The sequence below is a fragment of the Neolamprologus multifasciatus genome, chromosome 5, assembly GCF_963576455.1.
Source record: "Neolamprologus multifasciatus chromosome 5, fNeoMul1.2, whole genome shotgun sequence".
NCBI lineage: Eukaryota > Metazoa > Chordata > Actinopteri > Cichliformes > Cichlidae > Neolamprologus > Neolamprologus multifasciatus.
The window spans coordinates 12818003-12841947 of NC_140443.1; the positions used below are offsets into that span (position 1 = coordinate 12818003).

The 23945-nt window shown below is 35.8% G+C and overlaps 1 protein-coding gene across 11 annotated transcripts in view; it reads left to right on the top strand.

Annotated features, from left to right (window-relative positions):
* grip2b (glutamate receptor interacting protein 2b) overlaps positions 1-23945 on the top strand; it is a 264699-nt gene that overhangs the window by 99158 nt on the left and 141596 nt on the right. For 5 of the 11 annotated variants that reach the window (XM_085161250.1, XM_085161252.1, XM_085161251.1 and 2 more), the window contains exon 1: positions 1-23945. This exon is cut by the window's right edge. The exons of 5 other annotated variants lie outside the window; for them this stretch is intronic. The gene's annotated coding sequence lies outside the window, so the exon portion shown is untranslated. One more of the 11 variants, XM_085161246.1, reaches the window with a different exon arrangement.

The following is a 23945-nucleotide window of genomic DNA, read 5'->3' on the forward strand; positions in this document are numbered from 1 at the left end:
AGCTGCATCTCAAAGTTGTGTGTGTATATGTGTGTGTGTGTGTGCACATACGCGCAAACTTTGATGTTGTTGAAGAGTGATGTGAGTGATATAATGCTAGTGTGTTTCACAGAAATGTCTGCATTGTTTCTCTCTGTACTAGTGGCTTTGTTTACAAGGTATGGGTTGGCTGCCTCTCTTATTAGATAACGGCAGAGCATATTTGTGAGCTCTCTGGCTGGCATGTCAGAATATATATAATATCAAGTGTTTCCTCGATGCAGCTGCTGTGGCTGGCAGATTGCAACACTGATGTGAAACATAGTGATTTGCAGACACCAGTGTGTGTATCTGTGTGTTGGTCTGAGGTGTTTGGTAAAGGAGAGATGTTTTCATTTCTGAGTAAAAAATGAAAAGCAGCGTCTGTACTAGAAGGAAAAAAATGGTCAGATTACCTTAATTGGTTTCTGCACTCGTCTGAATAATTACTGTAACGGTGTATTTTAGTGATGCAGAGGTTTGTTGGACTTAGTTGTAATACTACATTTAGTCATGGTAAGCAAAAACCATTTCAGCAGTAAAAGGATATGTTTTAAAGGCAAACAATTTTCCTTTCACAAGTTTGACCTGTGCATTGCATTTGAACAGTAAACTTGTTTTTGTATCCGCGGTTGGAAACCCTTTCTTCTAATATAGTGTTGGATCAGTAGTTCCTCTATAACTGAAAGGAAGTGCTGAAATGTTTGAGTTATTTTTCTTCTCCAGAGATGTTGGACTCTGCGTCTTGTTTTTGTGACTCTGTTTTCCAGTGTTGTCTGCTACTCCATTCAGTTAATGAGTTACTGCTACTGTTTAATTAGCTTTGAGCTGGCTAGTGGTGATGCTACAGCTTGTTGTCTACCTCATGTTCTTCAAAGACTTTGTAGAGAGTTTCACAGAGGGTTCTCTTTTTAAAGCAATTTTGGGAAGTGTTTTTTTTTCTTGCTTTTATTATAAACAAACATTAACAAGAGGGAAAATGAGTGCGGTAGGCAAAAGTCAATATAGAGAAAAAGCCTAAGCGGTTTAAGATGTGTGAGAGAGGAAAATATGAGTGTGCATATTTTCTTCTTGAGCCTCACATATCCCTTCTCAAAACAATCTGTCTAATCACTCAGCAGATACTACAGCAGCCTGACTTCAAACGCCATCAAACGACCATCAGAGAACCAAACATTACACTGCAGGCTGAGAAAGGTCACTTTCAAAACAAGAGAGAACTCGGGAATATCAAGGCAAACATCCCCCTCTGTTCTAGCGCAGTAGATTATGTTTTCTTCTTCTTTCAGACAGCATACTCCATTTGCTGAATACTTTCATCACATCTTACAGCAACAGGAGAACAATGAAATGTTTAGTATGCCTAGTATGAATTGCAAACAAGTGGGTTTGATCAAGGGATTGCTTCACCAATAATAATGATGTATAACAGAAATTTCCGTCCTCCAACGAGAAATTGGTATGTGCCCTTTTTTGCATTTAAATTCCCTTGTGTGCTTTCAATCCCACTGAGTGTTCTTCAATCCCTGTTGTACCCGTCCTCAGCCAGCAAACCAAAAAATTGTCCAGCTGTTTATTACTGCTTGTAAACCACACTGGCTGGTTGCCAACTACTAAAAAAAAAAAACCTGATAAAATGCGAACAAAAAGATTGGTTAAAAGGTCCATTAAAGCTTTACACACAATCTGTTCAAATAAGCTCGATAAGCTGGTCTATATCGTGACTCAAAGATAGACAATTAACAAAGTTAAAGTGCCACAGGCATTATAATGGGAGAAAATGTATGTATACAACAGTAATACAAAAACAACAAAGAAAAAAAAAACTAAGCAAAAATAAGACTGATAAATAAGAGAGTAGTGCACGTTGCATTAATAAATTATATACACACTATTAATCCAAGAAGAATCAGCATCATGAAGGTATATTAGAGAAATACGTGTAAATATGCCTGACGTGTGTTCAACTGTAACAGAATGAGTAGTTATTATACTGATTTACACAGCTTTATAGAGTAAAGCAGCAAAAGACACAAATGTGATACAAAGCTGTTCCTATCAACCTTTTAAATTTGAGGTAAACTTGCTGTTGTTGATATTTAAAAAGGGATCTTTAACAAAATACAGGTTGTTATACAGTCTTCAAATACATTTGAAGTCAAGTATTTAGAAAGAGTTTTTAATTAAAAATAGTCCAACTTATGTTAGTTAGGGTTAAGCACATAGATAAATATATAGTTAGGCATAACATGGGGGTTTGGATACTGTAGATATGATCATGAAAGTTAACCTTAAGAATCTTCAACTATTAGTACGTATTTTGTGGGATTTTGTTTTTAAAAAAAGTAAATAAAGCATAATCAAAGTCTTTGTTTCAGAACCAGAACAGTTTGCTAAAACTAGATCTTACTGGGATATTTAAAAGAATCAGATGTGTTAAATTGAGATAGTGTGAAACTGTAATCCATCCTCCCACCTACTTTTATTCTAAAACTCTTTCACAATTGGTTCGTGCATGTGTGTGTTCTGGAACCTAAATATACTCCCAAGCTGCTGAGCCTCTGTATTATTTTCATGCGAGGACATTTTCATCTCTAATCTGCATATTATAATTGTGCTTGATGCAGTGAAATTATCAGTTCCACAGTGAAACTCTCGCTGAACTCCTGCAGCTGTGGACAAATATACTGCAAACTAGATGTGTTACTGCGGTGGGAAATTGCCATTAGCTTGCAGACATATCCCACTCGAACTCAAACCGATCATCTATCAAACCATCAGGTTTGCTGGATATATAGATAAAATAATCCTCCTGCACATTTCGGAGCGCAGGCATGTTCGCACACTACCAGAACACATTTTAGCGTGACTCTGTGACCATTTCAATTTGCTAAAAAGAGACTGAAGGAGCATAAAATGTCCCTGCATTAACAAAATCCCAAATTCAGACTACAGTGGAGTGTTATATCCTTCTACACAACAAATACTTTTCTTTTTTTCAAAAAGCCATCTCAGAGCTGGTTGGACTAAGTAGTATACAAACCATATCTTGCTTTATTGTTTCTTTGTAAAGCATGTTATTACCTCTAGAGTACTACTATGATCAAGTTGTTTGGGGATAAAAAAGAAAGCAAAGTACTTTGGTAAAATTTGTTAGGCTTGGTGAAAACACAAGCCTCACAATGGCCAGAAAATTGTGAAATCAACTGAATTCAGTCCAATACATGAATAAATCAACTCATTATATTTATACTGTACATTAGGATTTGAAAACAGTTTGGAAGTGCACATCAGTGTAACCAGTGTTAAGAAAGCTGTTGGTGATTTCTAGCGTGGGGTGTACTTTTTTGTATGTGTAGAAGGTAGAGCTGTTACATGTCAAAGTGTCCTTGGGATTTCTGAAGCCAAAATTGCCTTCGAGGCATCCATCACTGGGAAGCTTTAAGTGCGTAGAATAAATCTCTCTATAATTTTGTGTGACTGTGTGAATTTTAATTATATTGTGAAGTGCTGGATTTGTAATGTAAAATATATACTACAAAAGCATTTTATCCATTCCAGTTTAACTTAAACTGTGAAGGTTTTTGACAAAGAAAAAAAAAGTCACTTTTAGGCTATTTTACTAGATAAATTAATGCTGTCCTGCATTAAGAGTCAAGTTGGCAGCAAACAACTGTCACTTTAGAAGGCTCCTTTTCATTCTTACCATCATATTTCTGTTACAAAATAATGAATCTGGCAGGTGAATGTGGGGATAAAGTTGTGATCAGATATTGGATCCCTAGGTCATTTACAATTACTCATGTGACTGAAAGGTCTGTTAACTAGGGAAAAAGTAAGACTGAATGCACATCAAAAGGAATGCAGATGGAGAGGGAAATCAGTCTGACCCGAACTCTTCCATGGCATGCATTTTTAATTTCTTTTTGATATTTGGGCATATTGGGACCCGATGAATGTAAAAACAAAGAATTACCAGATGTTTTTTTTACCTGATTTTTGTTTCTAAGAAAAATGAGGGCCACATATGAGGATATTTGTTTAAAATTTCGATAGAACGGTAGCAGTATAATGTCCTCATAAGTGGATATCAGGCCCTTGTAGACCAAAATTTATTATTTTGCTCTAAATAACCCAAAATGTGATGTCCATATATGTGGATACCAGGTCCTAGGAGGTTAAAACTGATCTCAAAAGAAGAACAGGTTAAATAGCATGAAGAATGGGCTATGTTAACCTTTAAAGAGAGGGGTTATAATCTAATGTGCCTGTAGAGAAATAACAGATCACAGCAAACACAGGATTTATCTAACAGTGCAGTTGATGATACCTGACATAAAAACCTTCTCCTATATGAAATCATACTGATAACATTGCACCACCTTAGTCAAACAGAAATACATTTCCAATCTACTTTTAATGATGACATATGAATCCTGCTTTCGGGTCCAAACTACTCTGCGTTTATTAAGGCTGTTGTCTTTTTAACATGTTTTAATGCTTTGTATCTTGCTCTGTTTAATCTGAACAAGCCCCTAAAAACAGTCAGTGATTACTGTCTTGTGATATTTGATCGGGTCAGAAAAGAATCACTCTGAGGCTAACAAACATTTGAAATGGGTACATGAAGCTAAAAATCAGAGATTGCAATGCATAACATGCAGCAGTATATAAATGATCGTGGATGTGGATAGATAATCTCAGTTGTTCTGCTGACTAAAGTTTGGTCCATTTACAGCATCTTTGTCATGCGATTGCATTTGTCTCTAATTATCAGGAACCCTCATGTTAACTTTTATCGAGGGGAAAAAGGTTAGCGTTCATCCTCCAGCTTCACTGTGCTCATGTTTTCATATTATCCTAACCATAGCTCTGTAGCTAGCCAACACGTAGCACACCATTATATGCCAGCTAGCCCAACTTTAGTAATCTTACAAACATCGCTGCTTTTTAGTTTTCTGTCTTCATTTATGTCTGAAGTGATAGCAGAGCTGTATCTTTATTTTGTATTTTTCAGAAATGCCTCAGTCAGGACATGGTGTCAACAGCTAATGACATTTTATTATAAAGTAGAACTTAAAAAAAAAAGCTAGAGCTGTTTTAAGTATGTGTAAAATGTGATTTGGCTTTTGTAGGAGTTTATATTTAAACATCCTAATTATTTTTTTACATAGTACAGAAATCTCTTTTTAAACCAACAGTAAGGAATTATAATGTTTCTATGTTGTTTTATCAAAAAATAAATGACTGATATGACTTTGTTCATATTTTATTTCTTTTAGAACTCATTTCTTTCACAGTCAGTTTAAGGACCTGTTTGATATAAACAAACTAAAATAGCTGGACTAAAATATATTTTTGAAATGTATTGATTTTGTTATGGTGCTACTATTGTAATTTCTGTTGTAATTATTATGCTAGCTTTGGTATTTGTTAATTAAATAACAGACATGTGAAAAGAAAGTTTTCACAGGACTTTATGTAGTCCTGTAAAAGCTGCACTCTTACTCTTTCCCTTACCCTTACTGAGGGTAAGTAGCAGAAAAGTGCTGCTAGTCAAATACACTGGATTAACTGATCATTAGCCAATTCAACAATGTCTATAAAAGCAGAAGTTTGCGCTGTTTGCTTCTTTGTATTGCTTCCTCAGAATTCAGGTGAACAATGACACACTTCAAAGAAATGGAGGTCGAGGCATATTTACCACTAGGTCAGACCCTGCAATGCTCAGAGAAATTGCAAAAAACCCAAAGTCAGACTCCAAAGGCTTCAGTTAGCATGATAAGGGTTTATGACAATAAAATTAGACTAATAGGACTAAAACATGCATGGCTTATTTGGACGGGGGGCCAAGAGAAAGTCTCCTCTCACCAAAAATACAGCATATAATGGCTTATGTTTGTAAAGTGGCTTCTGAACAAACCATAAGACATCTAGAACAATGTCCTTTGGATAGATGTGGAGATCTCTGGCAATAGTGCACAGTGCCACGTTTAAAAAAACCAATCGCAGCACATCAGCATCAATATTTCATGCTAATTGTCGAGCACTGTGGTGTGGGGGTGAGGAATTGAACTTGTTTTACAGTCATTTACACTGAGCATGGACTCCTCTGTATAACAAAGATTCAAATCTGAGCCCATATGTCTGGCATCTAAAGCTTGGCTGAAACTGGTAACATGTTCAGCAAGGCAACAGGATCTAAAGTACACAGCAAATCTACAACTGATTGGCTAAAAAGCAATTCAGTGCAATATCTGGACCAGATCTCAACCCAATTGAAAGGCTGTAGCAGACCTTAAGAGATACATAAATGGATGTCCTCAATCCTCGGTAAACTGAGGTAAAATTTCTCCACAACAGAGACTAATAAAGTTGTACAGCAACTTATTGCTTCAGGTTATTGTTGCTAAAGGTGATCCTACACCCTCTCCCGCTCTCACAGGACTCCATATAGCCCTGGGAAAATGTTTTTTTTTTCAGACATATGCTCTTCTCCATGCACCGTGCAAGTAGGTGAAGTTGTGCCAGAAAGTTACTTTTCCCCCCATATTTCCCTATTTAATTAATTATTGACAAATTCAGCCACTTATTGTCTGACATCAGTCAAGGTTTTTGTTAACTTTTTTACTGTTACCTTCATTTATAAACATCCTAACAGCCAGAACAATAAGTCTTCAACTGGATATCGATTATCTGCTATTCTGATATTGCTGTCTACATCAGAAGACTCACCAAGAATTGGCACTCGCCACCAGAGACGTAAAATGGCTTGTCTACATTGTTAATGCTATAATCAGTAAGTTTTTTAAGTTGGATTTACAGTGTAGAAGTGAAAAAAAAAATCTCTAAAAATCAATGCAAATTATCATTAAAAAGAATCCAGGGTGCAGCTTTCTTAAACATGCCATTGCATTTATTTTGAGGGGCTATATTTGCAGCTGAAGTGACCCACTTTTGCCTAAGGGATCAACAAGGCTCATCATACCATCTTACTTATCTCTTTGGCTGCAGCAAGACTGATAGCAGTGTTATCATATCATCTTACCAGAGAGAAAACAGCACAGTTTAACGTGAGAGTGCTTACCAAGTGATGTGACAGTGATTATAAAGGTGCATCCAAAATGGTTATCCCTGAAAAATAAACAATTTAACATCAACCTTTTATCTGATGTGACTAATAGCTGCTGGACTTATTGGGACATGTCATCTTATTTAAACTTTAAAATGTAAAATTATAGACATAATGCTGTCAGTTTTTATGTGATATACTAAATGATTTAAATTGTCTTATGTGCAAATGTTGGTTTCTAGTATTTTAAAACATGTTAATACAATTCTATTAAATACTCTACCCAAATTGAATTGAAAAAAAAAAGTTTTTATTGCCTGAAAACAAACAATCAAACAAACAAAAGAATCCAAAATTAACACAAAAAAATGGAACACATTGGTAGCAATAACAAGCAAAACAGACACCTAGACAAAGGAAAAGACAAGACTATAATGAGGGCAGTGCACAGAATCACAAATCATGCGAAGGAACCAGAGCAATACAGATGAGTAGACTAGCAAAGGTAAAATAAGAAATAACAGACAATTACCAAAGAGCAGTTAACAAGTTGACAGAGACAGGGGAACAAAGACGAACAAAGGCACTAACAAAAAGACAAGGCTGAGCGATGCAAACATGAAAACACTGAGCACTAGAAAGAGAGGAGTGAATAATAACATTAATTCAATTCAGTTTTATTTATCTATCTCTGGTTACAGAGATAGCACCAAATCACAACAGCAGTCACCTAAATACATTTTATATTGTAAGGAATACAGAGAAAAGCCCAACAATTAAACAAGTCCCTATTAGCAAGCACTGTTTTGGTTGGCTTTTTGGTCCATTTTCTGTTTTCTAGAACTTATCCAGATTCAGGTTGTAATGTTCCAGACAGAAGACTGTTTTAGAACTTCAGTTTCTGTGTGGTAAGTTTGGAGAGGTTTTTTTTATTTTGATATCTTTGTTTTTGGACCAGTTTATAGAAGGAAGACACTTGCAGTCTTGGTTAGTTTTCTTTTTGCTCAATCTAAATTGCCCAGCTGGCTAACCAGGAAGAATAAGCTGAGAGTTGGGTGTCCTGTTGGATGTTGTTTAAGGAATGGAGTATGCACAGTTTAGGAATGTGTGAGTTTAGGAATAATGTGGCGGCCTATTGGACGTGTACTTTGGAGCAATTTATACTATAATTGCTGACGGTCTTAGAATGTTTGTTTGTTTGGGGTTTTTTGGTGGGTTTATATTGATAATGTGTGCGCGTCATCTCTTTCTTAGTTTCTTTCCTTTTTCTTTTATTTATTCACTGCCAGCAATAAATATATACTACTGGAAGCAATATTTTAAATAAAAGAATCCCTGCGTTATTCCACCCATGATATCAGATATTGTGACTGCCATGTCTTTGGCTGAACTCACAAGATATATTTAGCAGCTAAACTTAGGTGTTAAATCTCTATTTTCTTTTTTCTCTCCCATCTCTCTACCCTCAGCACTCCTTTTTCTCATTCCTTTGGTTTTCTCTCATCACTTGTTTCCTGTTTCATATACTTTGCCCTAAATCTCCCTTTCTGTTTCAGTCACTGATACTACAGCCATGTTTGGGTGGATATTTAATTCCTTCCTCTCTCTTCCCCCAGATCTTTCTAACCTTATATCACTGACTGGATATCCATGTGTAATTTTTTCTGCTTATTTCTGCTGCTTTGTTTTGCTTTAATTTTAAAACTGATTATGAAACCATGTGTTTTATGAAAAGTATGAACATTGTGATTTCAAGATAAAAGTAAGACCTGTTTATGCATGGCTTGGAAATAGTGGTGCTGGTTAAAAAAGGAGGCAGAACTGGAAGTGGCACAGTGGAAGATGCTGAGTTTTTCACTGGGAGTGACTGGAAGGACAAGATTAGAAATTAGTATAGTTTGCATGGTTTGGAGACAAAGTTAAAGATGTTTTGAGTGGGTGTAGTGAAGAAGGTTATACCGAGGAGCGGTGTGACTATGATGGGGCAAGATGGATGCAGGTGATTCAGTGTGCTGACCTCTAAATGGAGCAGCCAAAAGAAAAAGTGAACATTATGTGATAATGTAATAATGATAACATAATTAATGTACTATTTTTAATCTATGTTTGTGTATGAATACATAGATTAAAATAATGTAATTAGGCCACTATCAGTTAGCTTCAGTTATATGTGGTGTTCCTAAAAGCATCCCTTTCTGGAAAAAGGCCTGAAATTGGTTATTTTTGATTTGTTAGAGTTAACTAGTCACAATGTAAGTATTTTTCCTATTTAAAGTCTGATTCGCGTCTATTATATTCCAAATGAATGAAATATGTTGGCCCAGTTTTTGTGGACGTTCTGGGAGTAGACGTATAGTTATTTAGGTTTGTCAAAAATCCCAATATTCAGTGTTACTGCATTATCTACTATTACCTAGTAATGCATATAATTCTCATCTTCAAGAAATTAAAGTAGCATTGGAATTCCAAAATGACTCTATATAATACCAGTGAATGTTGTTTCTGCTTCTTTTAAACCCTCTCCATAACGTCTAGCTGACTACAGAAAAGGCCACTTGCCAGGATAGTTACTTGAGAAGGCTGATCCGAACAGGGCAGCTCACAAGAAAAGAGAAATAGGGGACAAAAGAGGTGCTTTTTTTATACATATATATAACGCAGCCACTTGACTCAGCACACTCTGAAAACAAAATTGGTAATTTGCTTCCACTCTGAATTCTCTGGGTCGGGAGGTTGATTGGCTGGTAGACACCCATGACAGAATTGGGAAAAACGTTCCAAGCATCACTAACCAATGACCTGCCCCCAGATGGAATAACCATCTGGAAACATTCAGGACTGGGTCTAATGCCTGTGATTAAACGTAACTGTTTTAATACCACATTTTGGGCATTCATAACATTTTACTACTGAAATTTTATTAGGTAGATTGAAGATCTGTACTCCCATTTCTTAAAAAACAAAAAACAATAAAAAAAAAAAAAAGTTCCCATTTGATTTGAAGAAAATAAATGCCTGTTTGCTTTCTGTTTGAAGCGTCAGACTGGAGAGGCCAGTTTAATGTAATCTCTGTGCAGGAATTAAGAATAATAATATTAAATAAAGGGAAGATTTCAACCAAAGATACAGTCTGTATTGATTTCCATTGTAGGGTACTAAAGAAACAGACCTTGGGGCTAAAGTGGCCTGATTCCCATGTAGACCAGTTATCCACTGAAAATGTTAGGCATATCATAAAATTAAACACTAAAATCCTATATTCCATTATTTTATAATTTCAGAATGTACATTATTTCTAGCCAGACCACAAGAGGACCTGCACCCTCTGGTAATGACAATCTATGTAAAAAGTCATTTACAGGAAAAATGTTGGATGATTTAAAATGTGAAAGGAACAACATTGTACATGAAAAAAAAAAACCCTGAAATGAAACCAGCATTTAACACAGTTCCTCTGCTATTAGTTTAAAGTGCTATTTGATATTGGAATTAGTACCTTGCCTGTTTGTCAGTCATCCTGGTGCTGTTTAGCTACTTCTAGTGTATTTCTATAGCATCCTTTCAGTAAGTGATCTTAAACTTTTTGTAGATCTTTTCATGTTAAATTCCTATCCTCACTGTATCTGGGCTTGCTCACAAGCTGTTAGTCGTGAATTCTCCAGCCTAGGTTTGAGCTTCATGACAACTGAAAAGATTGGACAAGACAAATCATTTAAGGACCTGGAGGATTTTGACATGAACATAAAGCATAAATACCATTCTAAATATCTATTTATGTATTTGCTTACATGTCAAAAATAAGGTTGTAATGCTATTTCAAAATGACGTTTTAGGTTGTCATTAGATTAAGGTTCTTGATATGCCAAGCAGTGCACAGACAGCATTTAGACACAGTGCTGCTATGTAATGTGCACTACAGAAGTATAAATATTTCACTTTAAACCTGAAGGAGAGCAAGTTGTTTAGAGGACAAAGGGGCAAGGTAGAATGAAATTCTGCATCAGCAGTATCTTATTATATCCTCCTAAACCCTCCAGTTCAATCTCTATCTTCCTCTTCCAGAAGTACATATAAGCTACAGTTACACACACATGCCCACAAGTTTTAGAGCCAAGGCCTACAGTACATGCCACCCTGTCCACCTTTAAATTTAGCTGACTATTAAAAACATGACAGCTAGATTCACTTACAACTATGTAACTGACATTGACTTGCAGTGTTTTAATGCACAACACACAACACAAGCACAGGAAGCCATCCAAATGTACAGAGTCAGAGAGAGATCAGCAGCATAGCAGAAGAAAAGGGAACTGTCTCTTTTCTGTTCCAACTTTGATCTACCGCGGGGGAAGAACAGCATTCAAGAGTTTTCTGCCATTGCTGCGAGGAGAAAAAAAAGTCCCCCTCTCCTTCTAACTGTCTTTCTGCTTGATGCTATTTGGAGCATGAGGAACATCATGTGTTCTGTTAGAGCTTTCACATCTGCACATACTGTCATTGACAAGAAACTTGTGCTGTCTGATTTACTTTTAACTTCCTCGAATGGATTGGAATCCATAATTTATTATTTTATTTTATTTTTATTTTTATTTTAGCATCTATTTATTTTTTTGTTGTAAAAGTTGCAACATTTTGAGGTTTTTTGCAGCTTTTGTGAAAGTTAAGCCTTGCTCTCAGTGTCAGTCTTCATAAATAAGTTAGCAAACTTATCATTGCCTGTTAGATTCACAAATTCATGATCTTTACATGCAACCTATATAAGAACTGAAAGAAGATAATGCACAAGGTGCTTTTCCAAGTGGGTATATAATTTTTAAAACTTAGTGTCAGGCTGGAACATTTTGATTTTTTATGAGCTAAAAAATCAATGCAGGAATCCCTAAAAAGTAGTGGAATGACAAAAAAACTGAAACCATGCAGTTTAGAAAAGTCTTACCTTTTATTGAAAAAATAAAAATAAATAAATTATTTTAATATGTCATCTCTTTTATTCTAATTCATAATCTTGTTTATGAGGTAGTATAGGTGGGTGGTCTTGATATCCATTTATGTATGGTAGTGCTAAAAAAACCAACAACAACAACAACAACAATAATAATAATAATGATAACAATAATATTATTAATGTCTCAGTAAACTACTAAATGTAAGTATCTGTTTTGTCAGCACTGTAATCAATGTTTAATGTCTCATACATAGGGCTGAAAGTTAGGGACACTGCTCATGAGTAATATATTATGTTGTGACATTTTTTGCAAGGATTGAGAAAAGTGCTCTAAAGAGTGCTGCATATTATGTGACTGGAAGATGCAAGTAAACTCTGTCACTCGGTGATCAAGGTGAGGAATATGAGCAAGCACTGCTCAAGGAATTTATAATCAGAAGTCAGAATTAGACATTTCAAGAACCGCACTAAATATTACACTAAAGATTTGGGTAAAGCGACCATAGAGTGTTTTAACTCATTCTTTAGACACTGTGAGTCTTGTTTAAATAAACCCCAGCAGTTTAAAGAGGTTATGGTGGTTCTTCCTATCATGTAATTATAGAATCTGATCTTGTTTTTGTCCCAGTTTCCATTCATTTCTTATCATTTCCATAAATAAACTGCACCATGTGCCCTCAACCACATTAGCCCTCAATCAATTCTGAACAGCAAGCATTTGATATTCACTGATAAAATCATAATAAATCAGGTCCTGACTTTTTTTGAAATAACATTTTTTTTTTATTTTAGAAGGATGTCTATGAAGGGGCAGCACAGTGGCATTTAGCACTGTTGCCTCACAGCAAGAAGGTCCCCATCAGGCTGGGGCCTTTCTATGTGGAGAACATGCACAACCTCATAGGATAAGTGGATTTAGGTTTCACTATCTAGCTGTTCCTTTGTAGTAAAATAAGTAGAGACTTACTATTTGAATAATGCTGATCATTCCCTAACAATGATTAATATAAGTCTAAGGGAAGAGTCGATGTGTGACAGCACACAAGTCAGTGTGCTGAATGATGGAAAAATGTAAAGTGATTAAAGGAATAGGCCAGAGGTGCTCCAAAATGCAAATATCTGTAGGAATTTTCATGGTCAGCAGTTCTTTGAAAACCGAACAAAAACCTTCACAAGAGGGTTTAATATCCGTAACAAGGGGTGTTAACAAGAAATGTGCTCTAACGTGTCTAAATCAAATTTGCTTATTTTTAGATGAACCATATGCTGATTTATTGGTTTGTTAATTTTAAATGATTTAAAAAATATTATTGAAGTTTAATTACCACCTGACCCTTTGGGTTAGGGTTGGGGTTTTATCTCTGAGCATCAACTGACTACTTTTTTGGGATTTTTCAGAATTAATTTCCAACTCATGCAATATACTAAGAGAAAATCAAAGAACAGTGACATAAGATTGAATTGATTTCGCTACTGTTTGTCCATAAGATGTAAACTAGATATTTTGTTTATAAATGACAAAAATATAAGAAAAAAGAGCAGTAAGTGTGAAATAGATGAGAAGAAAGTGGTCAGAACAATAATGAATAATTTCTACATTTGAAAATCAGTTGAAGGGGCAGAAATGCAAAAAAGAAAATTACTAATGATCTGAATGCAAAAAAGGTGGTAGAAATAGCACAGATTGTCACATGTATTTATTTTCCCACTGTTGGTTGGCTAGCTCACCAAGTGTACCATCAAACAGGGGAATTACCCTGTGGCGGTTCCTTTTATGTGGAAGCCTGCTGTTACAGACTGGGCGTCCACTGGGAGTCTCTCTTTCACATCCTTGATCTGATTTGATTTCATTCCTTTCAGTAGAAAAGACACATTGTTACAGTAAATGTTGTTCATTGGTGTAGAGGTTGAGTTAAGGTTGATTTTCATTTGATTTTCAGCTATAAAAAAATGGTCAAACTTTAACTGTGTAATACTGTGCCACTTTAATAAACAGCACAGTACGGCAATATGACAAATCAAACATTCCTGTCTATCTCATATAAAATACAACTTTTTGTATGACAAGTGTGCTTTTATCTAGTAAGGAGTTCAGTTCCCATGTTCATAACAATACCGCATACTGTACATGAACTCACATCTATTTTACAGATACAGAAATTTATGTTATACAGCTCAAGAGCTTAAAGTGATGACACAAAACGGTGATGATTTGTGTTTGATTTCCCACTTGATGATTCCAGACAGCTGTTGATTTCACTTGGTTTCATTTCAATATTGCGAAGCTTACAGCAACCCTGCTGCCACAGAAACAGTTGCAGAAACATTTTTTTTTTGTATTTATCATTTCATTAGATGAGATCAGTTGATGTTTTAAGAAAAGGCTTAATTCTATACCACATTCTTCCCTTTTGGAAGTCTATATCGACCCTCCTCTCTTCTAGTGTCAACAGGAGCCAGCTGGAAAAATAATGGACAAGTAGTTGGAGGGATCTTTTTGGGCAAATATTTTTTTGGGCTACAGTACTTTGTGTATATTCATCCATCCATTCACTTCTCCTTTTCAGGGCGCGGGGGGTGCTGGAGTCTATCCCAGCTGTCATAGGGCGAGAGGCAGGGTAGACCCTTGACAGGTCGCCAGTCTGTCGCAGGGCTAACACACAGAGACAGACAACCATTTGCGCTCACATTCACACCTATGGGCAATTTGGATTAATCAATTAACCTATCCCCACTAGTTTAAGATAGGCTGTGATGTGGTACTTTGCATTCTTCTCCAAGTGCTAATAGTTTTGCATTCTTTTGTGTTTTTCTCTGTACAGATGAAGTTGTGCTTTTTCATACCTGAAACACTGTGTGTTTTAGAATACAAACTTTGATCATTTAACCTGTAAACCTTAAGCATATGTTAAACAATCATTTCAAATTAAACTAGCATCAGAATATTGATAATATGCCATCTTTCACTAACTCAAACAAAAAAACAAAAAAACATAATTTTAAGTTAAAAATTTTAAATGTCAGTTTAAAGCATTTGATACTATTAGAGTCAAATATGTTAGCATTATTTAGCCAATTTTTCATATTTAGCTGGACATTAGAAAAAAATGACTGCAGCTTCCCAGGTGAACTCGTTTTATGCAGATTTATGCTTGGAGAAAAACATGTTCAGACTCATCAGGATAGTTAAATCAGATATTATGCAATCGTTATGCACGTACCACTGAGGGAACAGCACAGCAGCTGCCTTCCTCTTTGCATGACATTGGATGTCGAGGGAGTATGGTTTGTTGTTGCATTGTAGGATTGAAGCAGCAGTGGGTGCTGTTGCTTTCTGTTGCATCAGATCCTTAAACAGCTAAGACATGTTTGGAGAATAGAGGAGAAAACACTTAGGTGTAGGCGGGAAAGGAAGAAAAATGGGTAAAAATATTTAGAGGGGAGAAACTTTTGGAAAAAAGGGATGAAGAAGCACAGAAGCATTTCAACATGGCATATGTCATTTGGCTAGTTTAGATAAAATGACAGGAAAATGATGTCAGGTAAATTACTCAAAGGAAAAACTGGGAAACTATAAGGGAAAAGAGACAAAAGGGAAAAGGAGAGACTGAGAAAAGAAAGTCTTAGAAAGAAAAAGGAGAACATTCATAACGAGACAATGAGGAGGAGGGACAAGGGGGAGAAAGAAGGAGGTGAAGAAATGTCTGGCATTTAGATGACAGATGAGATGCACAGAAGCAACAGGAGGAAACAATTGATTGAAGGAGAGGAAGATAATGGAGGACAAAGAGAAAGAAATCAATTTTCTGTCTAGAAGAAGATGAAGGAAGACATTTGATTTAAATGACTTGAGGAAATTTTCTCAATACTATCTATCAATCTATCCATCTATCTACCTTGCTGTTGTTTTTATATAATTTTGCATATTTAATTACATCTTTTATAGCTAATATCTGCTTGCAAGTATATCTATCTCTTTGTCACTTTGTCTAATTTTTTGTGTACTAGTATAGCACAAATATGAGTTTGTGCAAGGTTTTTCCTTCTGTATTTGTCTTTGTTTTGTTTTTTTCTGCCTGTATGATATGAGCAGTTTTGAGAGATTCTTAGCACATTTACATCTTTTATTTGCATGTTGGAAGGTTGATTAGAACTTTCAAATTCCATTTAACAGTGCTGTCCAAATGTGTCTGTTCATCATAAATGTAACCAAAGCCACACATTTGTGACACATTTGTAACCAGAAGAGTAACTAGACAATGTGTGAAAGTTGGGGAGATACAAACCACTATTTCCAGCCAGAACGTTCAGTAGAAAATCATAGTTAAAAAAACCCCCCAAACAACCAAAAATAAAATGCTCTAGAATTTTTTGTGTTGGACCTTTAGACTAAAGTTGAAACACCTGATGTCCCAGCAGCTTAGGAAAAAAACATGTTTTGAAAAGTGTAAGGCAAGAATTGCCTCAAACCACCAAAATATGGAAAACAACATTTAATAGTAACTCACCTCTGCCACAGAGAGTTTCTCATACAGTAGGCAGATAAATTTTCCCCTTCCAGATTCTCATAACGTTTGTGCTCTGAAGAGCCCAGACATTCACAAGGAGTATGCTTTTCCTATATCAAGTTCATCCATCCATTTCCTCTGCTTATCCAATTCAAGGTATGAAGTCCATGATGTAGTTTGCGTCACTATTTTGCATATGCAAAGTTGAGCTATTTTCATTCCATACAATCTCATTTTTTATCATTTTGGTTGAAATGTTGTGATCCGCTCCATCATCAATGTGTTTGCTCACAGTCACCAGTAAAGTTTAACATATTTATGTGCAGAGTACCTCCTTATGTAATCACAGCCAATTAGGCTAACAAGTAGGTGGGATGTGCTACTATATTGTTTTTGATACACACTATTGGAGGGTGTGAAAGACAGAAACAGATATCATTTTTTATTTCCTATCTAGTTCACTCTTTCAGCTAAGGACAGAGCTTAAAAACCTTGAAAGCTTTGGAATTCCCTTATTGCCATATTACCAACCCAGACACCTGCCAAACTATCCATCCATTCACACTGTCCACACAGGGCGGGATGGAGTATATCCCAACTACCATAGGGCGAGATGCACTATTAATACTCAAATGCAATTCATTTTTAACCCTGTGCATAATCTATTGTATGGAATCACCAGATGGTTGAAATGGATAGTTATCATTTCATTAATCAAGTTAAATGAATAAACACAACTATGCCTTTTTGCCAGTGCTACACATTTGTTTTTGTAATTCTGAGTTTTGGTACATTTAGGGTTAAAGCTCATTCTTGTGTCTCCATTACTGTTTTGCACTTAATATACGAGCCTCCAGCTTTGGCTTAGGGAGAAATCCTTAATGCGAAGACAGGGATATGTCAGTAAGCGAGCATGACACAGCATCAACATTAAACTTCTCAGCAGGATTAAACTATGACTAGCAACAATTTTTAAGTCATGCTTTTTACTTTAAATGAGTAATGGCAGATGCTTGCACCTCTGGAAAAGCATCATCTGGAAAAGCAAGAATGTGCATTTAATGTTAACTCAATGTTTATACTATTGAGGGACAAAAATAGTGGGTGCAAGCCTTTTCCTTCACATTTTTTTCTGTTCACATGAGTCAGTGAACTTTATTCTCTGTATGCTCCAAATTCAATTTCAGAATTTCAGTGCGGCTGTGATGTTTGAGTGAAGGTTCATGTTGGGCTTATTTCATCACTGTTCCCTATTGGCTGTTCAACTGCTTTAAGATTCCAAATATGCAACACTAATGTGGAGCTAGTGTTAAGATTTGAAGATGTGACCTAGTTTCAACACACACACACACACACACACACACCTACACACACACACACACACACACACACACACACACACACACACACACACACACACACAATTACACATAAATTCACAATTATAGAGCATACTTGCATGTACATAACCACAGATGAACACCCCCCAAAAATCTGACAGCCGAAATAAAGTACAAAAATGTGCATGATACAAGACACAGATACCCAAACCCAAAACAAAGATAATGACAGCTACGCACTTACAATGGTGACTGCACACATACACATACAAAATAAAGTCATAGGTAAAATGTGTAGACAAGGTGTGTGGAAACATACATCTTTTCTGCATGCATTATGTTTGTGCCTAGGAACAGACAACACAGGCCTCTCTGAGATTAGCATGGGTTTCTGTGAATTCGTGCTCTGAGATTAGCACTGATTTGCATTTCTGCCAAAACTAAAAAGGAAGCAGCTGAGGAAGAAAAGCTGCAACAAATAGAGATGATGTAAACGACCACATATAAGAGTTATGATATAGCAGAAATAAATGCACATTAGCTGAAAAAGTCAAGGTGGCCTGTACTGCACAGCAAAGCCAATTCTGAGCAGCAACACTGGATAACCTAAAAATATGGTAAAGAAAACTATCACTCAATATACTTGAGTTTGTATATGAATAATGATCCCATCTTCCCATCTTTCTATTGTGTGGCTCAAACACATGGAAATATGCGTGTCTTTTTGTGTGCCTCTGGAGATAGACACACAAAAATACATCCAGGATGCTGCTTACACTATGAAGATGCTGCATCCCTATATCCATGTATGTGTGAGTGTTTCATGTAGAAGATTAAGCTAATGAGAGCAGAGCAGAGTTAATCCTGCTGCAGCATTCATCCCCCGATGCTTTATGCAGACCTCACACAATGGTTTGTGTGTGTGTTTGCTGGGTATGAAATGGAACGTGCAGTGGTACCCGATGACTGAGAGAAAGGAAAAAAAGAGCACCCTCTCTGAACAGTTTTGTAACAAACATACATACACACAATAACCCATAACAACACAACATACTTTAAAAATGTAAAATGTGTGACAACATATTGTTACACACTCATTTTCATAGTGTTTTATTACCATTACTGAAGTTTCACACTTTTCAATATTTTTTTCTGTGGTCATTAACAGATGTTAGGAAGTGGAAAAAACACCTATTAACACATTTTTTAAAAACATATTTCTTACTGTCCTGCTGGCATTTGGACTTCAAAAGCATGCTGTTTTATTTACACTTTCAGCCAAAATTTCCATCCACCGGGTATTTGATTTTGAAAATTCACAAGCTGCAAACGTTTTTGATTTTTACGTTAAGTATAGAACAGGAACCCTCAGTGTTTAGCTGCCAGAATGCTGCTTACACAGTTTAACTATCAGAATTATCCATTTGGTTGCTTGTAGGAGGACATTTTTAAACCTGCAAAAATCAATACATTTTTTTCATTCTGTTGCATAAAACATGCTGTGGACTTGAGGCCACACTAGATTAGATCAAGAACGTTTTCCCTGCTCTATGCTTCTTTGAGAGAATTAACAGAATAACCCCAAACTCAATTATAGAAGCATGAGAAAGTTTGTTAACTACCTTGCTTTTTGTTGCTATAAACAGAAAAAAGAGTACAGAAGAGGAATATACAAATTGTAATACAAATGCATTATTTCGACCATTGAACCACAGGTCATTTGTCACTTAGAAGGGGCATAATTTCCAGGGGGGTTATGACCCCCCCAATAATCAGACCCAACCAATATATCCCCCCCCCCCCCCCCCCAAAATAACATTATGAATTATCTTGCATAAATAAGCAGTTGATTTTCTTTAGTCGTTTCAGGTATTACCAGCAAAATAGTTGCATGTTTAATCATCTGGGATTTCACTCAGATTTATTTATTTATTTTGACAGAGATCTTGACCCCCCCCCCCCCCCCCCATGCACAAAGTTACGCCGATGCCACTTAGTACTTGAAGTGTACTGTAATTATCCTTAATCGTTGTGTTAGCTTGAATTTAAACTGGCATCCTTGCACATATCAATACTTTTTGCACTGAAACCATTTATGGGCTGCACTGAGAAGCTACATTGGCTCTTTGGTTTACTCTGAGGACTGTGCTGTTGTAATGATTTATTAAACTAGCTTCAGACTGTTAGTTCCTGCTTTTTTCATTGGATTGTGTACCCCAAGTCAAACTGTTCTTGAGTTCTCAAAGATTAGAGGTTTGATCTCACTGAGTCACTATTTAAAGATAAAATTGCATTTACTTTACCTTTGCATTTTTGATAAGAAAAGGTAAAGCCATATTTAGCTGATGTGTGAAACATTTTTTTTTTTCAGTATGGTCCAATTAATTGAACAAGTGTGTTGTTACAGTATCTTGCTGTTTGCACATCTGCACTCCAAGTCTGCTGAGAGGTGATAAAGTGCACTAGCTATGCAGCAGTGCTGTGATTAATAACTCTGCTGAACACACACAAACAGAAGAGACTTTAATAAGAACCAAGAAATGTTGGATTTTGTTTTTATGCCTTTATGCAGTATGTTTTTCTTATGTAAACACATCCATTGCTGTTACCAGTTATCTATGTTGCACTAACACTTTTGTGCAAATTTAAACCAATTCTTTGAAATATTGTGGGGAACTTAGATATGGAGATTGTTGAATTGGTTATTTGGCTAACTGCTTGACGTTATTAGTTAGACATAAGGTGGTTTACTGTATACTAATATCACAGACAATATAAAACAGCTTTAGGGTAAAGAAAATAAAGGCAATATCTAAAAACAAATGGCAAAGAATTAGCATTTTATGTGGAAGACACCAGATTGCTGTAGGTTGCAAGATAACATCTGGTCCTATAGAAGCCTATGTGAAAACAGCATTCTGACTTGATCTCCCTTGATTCTTCCTGCTGATTTCCTGAGTCACTTGTTTTTAGTTATACTGAACAAAACATTGAGTCTGTTTGGTAAACCCTTGTTATTTTCATGGTCAGACCCACCTTTCCTCGTCATCCAGGTTTTTTCAACAAAGATGTCAATGGCGGGAACACTTATTTTGAGGCTTCAAAATGGGACTTTGAAAACCACCGATACGTGCACGGTAATTATGTCCTTTTTTTTTTACAGTTTGTAACTGACATACCTATCTGTTAGAATCTGACAGACAAGCAATTTATGATGATATTCTTTATATATTAAAAATGATAGTTAAATGTTAATATGTACTAAGATTTATATTGAATTATGATACTCAGTATCAATACACACAGTGCCATGTTGGAGTGCCAACGCATAACTTCACACAGCTCTGCTGCAGGCAGGCAGGCACCTAGCTTCTCACTGAAAGTAATTAATGTTCATAAGGCTGAACAATACTTTAGGAGGAATTTAAAGAGGTCAGTAAAGCTCCTGTTTCAACAACACTGAAGTATTAAAGTGTTTACATTAATGTTAACCTGGCAGGTGCACACGGTGTACGTTAGCCACGTAACTATTAGCAGTTATGCAATAACCACATTAGCCTGCTACTATTTTTTATGTAGCTGCTAACGGATTAAGCTGTGGCAGAGCTGATTACAATGAGTGAATCCAGAATATGGAGAAGTAATCTGAGCAATTAAACAATGAAACCTGGAGCAGCAGAATAAGATGGGTTTCAGGCCTGAATTTCAGAGCTAAGGATTGAAGACCAGCAGTGTGAATCATGGATGAGAGAGATGCTGCAGGCAGATGTGAACAAGATTGTAAACTTTTACAAATATTTTATTAAAATGTTTCTTATTTTGTTGTAACCAGCTGTGAGGTCAGTTTTAAAATGCTGGCAGTGACCACTTCAACAACAGTGAGCGCTCTGTTTTATAATTGCCTTTATTTTAGCATAAGCAATGCCACACTTTATCCAGAGTTCAACATTGTCATAAAGCTCTTATTCTACAATATTTAAGAGATTTAGATGTATTTGGAATTGTACTCTTGTGCTGTTAAGAAAGTTCTAAAATATATTGTCTTCTGTAATGACATTATGTAATCTAATAATTTATAACATGAAAAAAACTCTAAATTAATGCTAATGTCCTTTTTGCTAAATGCAACTTACAATTGTGAAAATAAGTTGAAAATTTGCAGCTTCTTCAAGAAATTACTCGTGACTTCTGTTTTTGCAGATTGGGGTCAAAATCTTATCTGTGGTAACGGAAATGGTATAATGTAAAATGGGGTCTGTGCTTATGCCTGTTTCAGCAGTATTTCACAAAGTACTCCAGAAACAAACCTAAATGTGATTTGTATTCTCCTACATGATCAGCAAACAGCATCGAGCGGTTTACAGAAAATATCAAGAAAAATAAATATTGGAACATACAAGGCATGAAAGACATTAAAATATCAATGGGTATGTTTGGACTATCTGGAATAGTCCCAAAAAATCTGGTCAAATCTGGTTATTTGGGGATTAAAAGCACTGACTGGATTTTAGATGCCATAACATTGTAGACTCATTGTAGAGACCACAGATTTTTATTCATTATTTATCCTCCTGACTACCAGGAAAAAAAATGTTGTCCAATCAAAAAAAAAATAAAAATTAAATCCCCCAATGTTTGTAGGGTAATCAGAAGACTGAACAAATTTTTTTAGAAAAAAAAGTTTTTATTTTTTAGATATCACTGCAGAGGACATTGGAAGGCCAAACATGTAAAACGGAACTTTGATGGCAAACAGTTGCTTCACCCCAAAAAAGAGGTAAACCTAAGAACAAGTTAACATCCACAGACCAGCATCACTTTTGATTAATTCTGTTGTGTTTATTTGGAGTGATACTTCAAAAAGCAATTCCCCTTCTTGGAAACACAGAGGAATACCTTGCACTTTGTGCACATCACGTATGTTTTGCTCTTGCAGTTGGATCTGCGACATCTTGATGCATGTGTTTCATCCACCATCTCTATGGATGGCACCATAGTGTCTCAGAGCTTCATTTGGCTGAGGTTTCCACTTTTGAAGTGGGGGAGTATAGTCATCTACACTGTCATTTGCGCTTCCTCCTTGAGCCTGAGTAATCAACTCTTCACCGAGGAGCAGCTTGAAGTCAAGGAGCTTCAGTGTTTTTTTTCCCCCAAAACTGCAAGTCACTCCTATACTGAAGCCACGAGTTGGTGATTGCCAGATCAAAAAAGTGGAGAACTGCACGTACCGTCCATTTCCGAGTGCGAGAGGCCATCAGGAGGATATTTTGTAATTTATTTGTTTATTGCATGATCTTTCTACGACACGCAACTATCACTTTTAGTTACCTGAAAAAGTATAACCTACTGCAACTATAAATAGGGAATAAATTATTTACTTATTCATTTATTATTTATTAAAAATAAATAAACTGAATGAAGTTTGTCTGTTCTGTTTCCTTGTATCTCCTACTCGTCAAATCTTTTTCTTTTCTTTTTTGTGTGTTTAGCCAATATAATATTCAGTGTGTTCACATTATGTAGGCAGATGTGTGGGTGTCTTCTTTGCCTGCAATTTTCCAAAGATGTGCATACAACTGGTAGATACTTTTTGTTTGTGTCTCTGACAAATAATAAGTAGAGACAATCAAAAATAGTATGCTCTTTATTTTAATGATTTTTCTATCTGTTTATGTGTTTGTGTAAAGGCATATACACTGCATATACAAATGTGTGAAAAAATGAAGAAAGGATAATGTCACTGAAATGTGAAAAGGATGGACAATCGTGAATAATGGTTTTCTCTACCTATGATTGATTACTTCCACCGAAGAGGTTATGTTTTTCTTTGTAGCATTTACATGCATGCGTATCATCCCGATACCTCGAAAAGTTTGTTAATGAATTCTGATAAAACTTTGTAGAGGTGTAGTTTGGGGTCATGTTAACAACTTTATGATTTATTATGGAAATTAACAAAATCTTTTATGCTATATAGAGCTATTTAAAACTGTTTCCTTTTTTCAAAATGATGTCATTAATATTGAAATTGATTTCAGTGGGGCAAATAAAAAGTCTGCACA